The sequence below is a fragment of the Lotus japonicus genome, chromosome 2, assembly GCF_012489685.1.
Source record: "Lotus japonicus ecotype B-129 chromosome 2, LjGifu_v1.2".
Classification (NCBI taxonomy): domain Eukaryota; kingdom Viridiplantae; phylum Streptophyta; class Magnoliopsida; order Fabales; family Fabaceae; genus Lotus; species Lotus japonicus.
In genome coordinates this window covers 11,763,103-11,770,464 of record NC_080042.1, presented here as the reverse complement: position 1 = coordinate 11,770,464, position 7,362 = coordinate 11,763,103, and positions in this window count along the sequence as shown.

The window sequence follows — 7,362 nt, the reverse complement described above, 5'->3', positions numbered from 1 at the left end:
AACACAGAAAAAAAAAACATCATGAGTCAATTCCAAATATAAGGAATAAAAGAATTTCTAATATATTTTGAAATTTTTCTGTGTGATCGGAAAATTAGGAAGGGACTATATTTTCGTATCACCCAACATAGCTTAAGAAAGACTCAAAGCTTAGAAAAAACAGAAAAGAAATGATAAACTAGAAAGAACCTTGTATGCAAAAGTTGCAGTTATCAATCAAATATGCTGGTGCTAGTCTTATATAGTTATATTTTTTTTTTGATGCTAATCTTATATAGTTATATAGTTGGACGTGAATGAAAGATTTATGTAATTTATTTATTAAAAAAAAAGTCAACAATGAATAAATGTATTTTCTTCCTCTAATTAATATAACAATTAATCGTCAAACTTATAATATTATTTATTTAATACAAAGGGAAAATAATTAAGACATAAAAATAGTTTTTATTTTAGATACATCCTTTCAAAAACGCTAGATACATGAACCAAGAAAAAATCATAATTAGTTAGTTAATAACACGCATAAATATTTAATGAATTTATTCAATATTTTTTTGGCTTACAACTTTACATGTGGAAATTTCGTTTTAGACACGTGGAATATCCACATCATGGAATTCAAGAAAGAGTGATTTAGAGTCGAAAGTTTGGCATTGAGCTCGACACCGACGTTAATTTTGGTGGTTAGATTCGGCCAACCCGGTGCTAAACCGACGCAAAGTGAAAAAATAAAGGATTTTTTGTTACTTAAAGGTAGCATCGGTCAATCCCACTAATGCGCCTTAAAATAGCATGTTATTTGCCTTTCTTTTACCAAGATTTTATGTCTGTTTTTCCAAACAAAACTCGTGTTCTTTTTGTCTCGCCTTACGCACTAAGAGGCCTAGTAGATCAACCTAATTGTTTCTATTTAAGAGAGGCTAGAGCATTAGTGTGTATGCAATTGGTGTGTTGTTCTAGGATCAACAGAGATTTCAGTAGATTTGAATAGAAGATTGTAGAGGTTAAGAAGGAGAAAGAGAGCACAATGGGTATAAGAACTTGTTTTAGTACACTCCTAGCGAAGGTTTTAGAATTAGTTCTTGATTGCTTCCAAATACATATTATTAGATAGTGAAATATCTCTTAGGCCACGTCTATGTTCTATGTGGCTAATCTGATTGATCACCTTACATTGAGAGTTTTCTTGTAATGGTGCACTCGGGTAGGACTACTAACAACAACTTAACGGTGGTTTCATTACATAAGAGGGTGTGGTTGGAAGTTGGCACAATATTAATTAGGATAACATATATATGAATGGGGGGAGATGACCCCATATCATCGAAATCTCAAGACTTTCTTATTCTGATTCTCTCTTTCTATTTGTTTGGTTGCTCGCATGCTCACACCGCCACAATCTTTTCAACTATTTCCTATGCTATGAATTCACTCCCTAGAATTAGTTTAACCACTTGGTACCTTGGGTTTGTTATTTGTGACTTACAATCTTATATTACTTGAGCAATATAGTGCAATTGCTGTAGATTGAACATGTGTATTTTTAGCGCAAAAAGTTTTTGGCGTCGTTGTCAAGGACTATGATTGGAAGTCTTGTTTTAGGGAAACTTCTCTAAATTGAAATTGCTCTAGATTTAGGTTTTTATTTTATTTTCTGTGTTTCTATGTTCACAAGTCGGCACAGTCGTTGCCTGACTACACGAGCATGTTAAAAAATAAGAACAAGGTCTTGCTCTTGAGACCACGAACACTCTCTTGAAAATAAATTTATTTTCTATTTTATTTTGTTTTCTTTTTCGGTTTTAGTGTTAGTTGTTAGTTTTTAGTTTACTTGTGTCGTATAGGTGCTTGCTAACCCGCTCATGTGAGCCTGTTTTGCAACTTGATAGTGAAATTTAAAAAACAGCTGGTAGACTATGAAGGTGTGAAAAACGGTAGAAAGGGGGGGGGGGTTTGAATAACGTTTTCAAGATAAAATATCTACCTTAAAGATTTTGGCAAATCTTTCAAGAACAAATAAGTGCTTAAGATGAGAGATAGAAAAGCACACAAAGATTTTATCCTGGTTCACTTGATAAATCCCTCAAGCTACTCCAGTCCACCCGTTAAGGTGATTTCTTCCTTCTTAGAATGAAGGCAATCCACTAATCAGGTAAATGTTACAACTGCACTTGAACCTTCAAGTGACTAACAATACACTGACTTAGCTTACACTAAGATTCACTCTCTTAGTCTTCTCTAGGATCCAATCAACCTTGATCTCCTAAAGGTAACTAAACAACTGTTTAAGAAAGAAAGTTTACAAGAGATTTGCTTCTAAAAAGCTAGTTGTAAACACAGTGAGTTCAGGTGAAAGAATGCTTGGAAAGTTTTGAGTATAGCTAGCGCGTATGTAATTCATCCAAACGCATTCTTCAAACTTCAGCCTCTATTTATACTCCAAGGATTAGGGTTTGAACGCTGCATGGAAATGCTACCGTTGGAGGGCAGATCTGGAAATTTCAGCTTCTGCTGTGGCTGAGAACGTTAGGTAGGTCGTCAGGATGGTACAGTTGCTTTTGTACTTTGAAAGTGACTTGACCTTTAAACCTAAGAGACTTCTGATCAAGGGACTGCTTCATGTTGGAACTTGTGAAGCCGGTTGATCAGAGTCAGAGGGAAAGCACAGATCCTCTGACCATTGTATCTTCTGATTCTGAACTCAGAGGGAAGTACATGGTCTTCAGAGTTTCTTGCTTCTGGACATCAGAGTTTCCACTACTCAGCTTCTGGGTCTTCAGAGTCTTCTACACCATCAGAACATCTGAACCTTCAGCGTTTCTTGGTTGTCAGAACTTCTGGATTATCAGAGCTTCTAGTGACTGAGTCCATGTCAGAGCTTGTATAACTTCAGATCTTCTGAAGCATTTCTACTGTTCATAAAGAACATAGATGTTGCAAAAGCGTTGCTTGGGTCACTCTTTATACACAATGCTTCTGATTTGTGTGAGATTGAATTGAGGTCAGAGCCTGTGAATAGCACACTCAGAAAAACACGTTAGAGTACCATAATTGTTCATACTCAAAAGATAACTTGTAATCATCAAAACATAAGAGTTGTACTACTAGATCAAAACTTGATCTTACAATCTCCCCCTTTTTGATGATGACAAAACTAAGATTTTTGATGAACAATTCTTAAACATTAAACTGAATTCACTCAGAGTTTAGAGATATAGAATAAGACTTATCCTGATGTGAATAGTTTATCTTGCTCATTCTGAATTCAAGTCACTGCTTGATTCTGAGCTTAGCTCCCCCTGAATCTAATACTTGATGAAAACGTTAGAAAAGTCTAGATTCTGAGCTAAATAAAATAAGAGTTCAGAGTGAAAAACTTATGACATAGATGAAATAGAGTAATCAGAGCGCATAAGTAATCAGAGTCAACGGACAAGGTATCAGAGTCTTGGGTATCAGAGTCAAACTAAAATCACTTCAGAAGAAGTGAAATGTATTCCTTGTATTTGCCCAGTGACACATCTATGGTCATAAAAGTGGAACTCTTAAATTCTCCAAAAGAAAAATAAGTCACACTAACACATCTTACACATCAAAAACTGGGTTGTACTCCCCCTTTTTGTCATAAGCAAAAAGCTTGGGGTGTGAAAAACTTAGCTTGAAGTACAAGGTACTCCCCCTTAGAGAAGGTCTAAGTTTCAAAGAAAAATAAAACGATGCATGAGTCAGAGTTAGGGGAATTAAAGAGAAGAGTTAATGCAAAAGGAGAACGTTTACCACCGGCCAAGGGAGTAAAGAAAGTGGACAGTTACCAAGAGATTATCCTCGAGAAACTGAAGAAGCATTAACTTTCAGAGAGAAAGTGAAGCCTATAAAAAGCGATGGAGAAAGAGGGTAAGCTTCACAACTCGATCAATTTGAAAAAAAAATGGCATCATACAGGGAAGCACTTGAAGAGCTCAGAAGGAAGGCCTTTGAGGAGGACTTGTTCCTGAACATAAGGCATCCAGAGGGTACAAAAACCATTGCAGAGCTAACAAAAACACTGCTGGAGGAGGACCTGCGTCCAGAGTTGAATAATGACTTGAAGGAATTCCTGGCCTTCGTGGAGGAAGTGCAGGAACTCAGCCAGCTTGAACTAAAGCTGCTGGAAGAGAAAGAAATCATAGAAAAGAAGCTCAAGACTTCAGAAGAAACTCTGGAGAGGGATGAGCAGATCGTCAATCTCAACAACATCCAGTATTCACTGGATCGTCTGGAGAGGGAGAGGTCAGAGCAGCGCCAGGAGTGCAGGAGAATGAGGAAGGATCCTCCATTCTAGACTTTAGGAAAAGAAAGTATGATGTAAACATAAAAAGATTATGAATAAAAAGATTTTTTTCAAACATATGTGACAAACAAAATATATATATATATATATATATATATATATATATATATATATATATATATATATATATATAGATATAGATATGCATAGATAATCACAAACGAACAAAGTGGAATAACTAAAGAAAAAGAAACAGGAGTTAATAAAATAGAACGAAGAGATCCTAAAACTAGGGTTTATCAGATCGACGCAGAAGTTCCATCATCATGTGCTTCATTTCAATTAGCATGGATTCATGAGTGTCAAGACGCTGTTCCATGATGTCGAGTCTGGACGAGCTTGACTGAGTAGAACTGGAAGGAACATTCTGAGCAGCTTGAGGAGCTGGAATGGAAGCAGAAGCAGCAGGAGTAAACACTACTGGTGCAAGTGCTTGGCATCTAAGAGCCTCAGCTTCAAGTCGTTCTGCCTCTAATCGAGCTTGTTCAGCTTGAGCTGCTGCTTGACGTGCAGCTTCTTCTGCCTGTTCTTTCTTTCTTTTGGCCTCTTCAATAGCTGCAAGAAGCTTATGTCTTTGTTCTTGTTCATGAAGAGCCACTCTTCTTGCAAACCTTTGCTTTGCAGCCTGGATCCTCTGATCCCTTTCAGCAATGAGTAGACTCATCATAGCAGGAACCTGAGCAACTAACCAAGTACTCAGATTATCCCATTCCTCAGCAACAGAGTCAGGACTCTCACTCAGATCAGTATGTCCTTTGACGTTGCGAATCATCAGTAAAGCTTCATAATTAAACACACTGATGCACTCAATCAGGGAGGTTGGTCTTAGGTGAGTGTAGGGAATGATGGATAGGTTGGGTTCAGGAGAGGTTGGATGGTTGCTGCTGTTTGCCTCAGAGACACCTTGAGGAGAACCAATGTTAAACATTTGAGCATTTGGTTCAGAGGTTCCAAGGTGAGGTTCAGAGGTTTCAACCAGAGGATGTGGTGATTTAACCGAGGAGTGGTTAGACACAGATTGTGCTGGTTCTGGTTGAACTGGCTCTTGTTGCACAGGGTCAGGTTGAGCCTGTTGAGCCAAAGGGTCTGCCTCATGTAAGGGATTGGCCAAGATAGGTTCATCTGGATCAACTAGACGTTCGGGTCTAGGTCCAGGATATCTCCTAGGGCTTGGACAGGTGAGGTAATACTCTTCTAGGGTAGACACCTTTTCTTTTCTAACCTCCATGAATTTTCTAATGGATTCAGAGTTGTTGGAAGGGGAGGAGTCAGCAACATTGATTGGGAAGGAGACAGGAGTAAAGACACTTGATGAATCTGTATCAGTGGTTCTGGCAGCCAGACGTTCTGAAGCTCTGGGGACAGAGTGATCAGAAGTTCTGGATTCAGGTTCTGGTTGGTTAAGTTCTGGTTGATCAGGGATGATGGGTTCAGAAGTTAATGGGTTATATTGGATGGTAATAGGTGAGGTTGGATCAGAGGGTCCGGTAGGTTGGTTCTGAAGCATATTCCAGAGAGGTGCTTCATTTGGAGAAGGTTGGAAAAATGAAGACCTTGGTGAATTGAGTGGTGAAGTGGTTTGTGTGGCTGGTTGGGACTCTGGGATAGGAGTGAGTGGGTTGGAGGTATGTTTCAGCATAGCAGAGATGGGGAGTGCATCAAATGTATCTAAATCATCATCAGAAGCAATAACAGACTTACTTGATGATCGTGCTGAAGACCGAGTCACTCTGACAGGAGTCTCAATCCTTCTGATCACTTGAGCAGCAGGTTCCACCCTTGTAGGCCTCACCACAAGTCTGACTTGTTTCTTCTTTTTCTTGAGAGGAGAAGGACCACCATCATTATCACCATCATTACCATCATCTGGCTTGCTGGTTTCATCATGTTTCCTCTTTGGCTGGTCAGCCTTCTTCTTCTTCTTCTGAGGGCCATCAGATTCCTCAAAGGATTCTTCTAAGACCATCTTCCTCTGAACTTTCCTCTTGCGAGGAGATTCAAACTCTTGAGCTGGCGGCAGTCTTCGGAAGAATTCATCTAGATCAATTTCAAAGCCTTGAGCCCTTAGGTCTTCAACATAGCACCTAATAGCTTCAGGGTTGTCAGCCTGTGTCCACAGAGGGTAGTCGTTCAGAGGCACCCTTCTCTTTCTGATTTCAGAAGATGTATCTTCATGAACTGGGGAAATTTTCTTCTGGACTAACCCCATCTTCTTCAGAGAATTTGCAGTGAAGACATCACTGACAATGGTGGTCAAATCCTCTACACATCCAGCATTGATCAGATCTTGCACCAGGTTGCTGTCAATGAAGAGATCTGATAGCAACCTCCCAAAAGGGATATACTTGATTGCTGACTTGATGGAGGCAGTAGTTCTGGACTTCTTGATACACTCCTTTAAGTAAGAGAACAGGAAGTAGGGAAGGCAGATCTTCTGCTTGGCTTGGATGAAGAACAGCATCGCCTTCTGGCTGAAATTGATGTAATCTGGGGAACTGCCCTTTGGCCTTTGGTTGATACAGTGAAGCAGAATCTTGTGCCAGATTCTGAGCTTGGGATGAAGATCCAACACCTTGTAATCAGTTTTGCCCGGTTTGTATGTGGTGTATAGGGCCTTGTTGGTCTCATCCTTCGTTTTGGGTTTCAGCTTCGATTCAGTGAGTTGAAATCGATACCCATGTGCAGTCTCTGCGCCCAGTAGGTTCACAAATGACTTCTCTGTAATTATGATCCTTCTTCCAAGGATGTGGGATACCACCTGAGTGTCATCGCAGTCAGCGTGCTTCCAGAATTCCTTGATCAATTTGTCGTACACCGGTCCTCGAAGCCTGTTGAAGTAATTTTCCCAGCCTTGAACACGGACTTCAGGACGAAGATCATACCCATTTACAGCAAGATTGTTGAGGTCGAATCTCCATTCTGCCAATACTTGAAGTTCTTCAGGAGCATACACACAATGAACCGCACAGCCCCGTTCTGCAATCGGAATGACTTGCTCTTGAGCTTGACCTTGACTAGGAGCTTCAGGA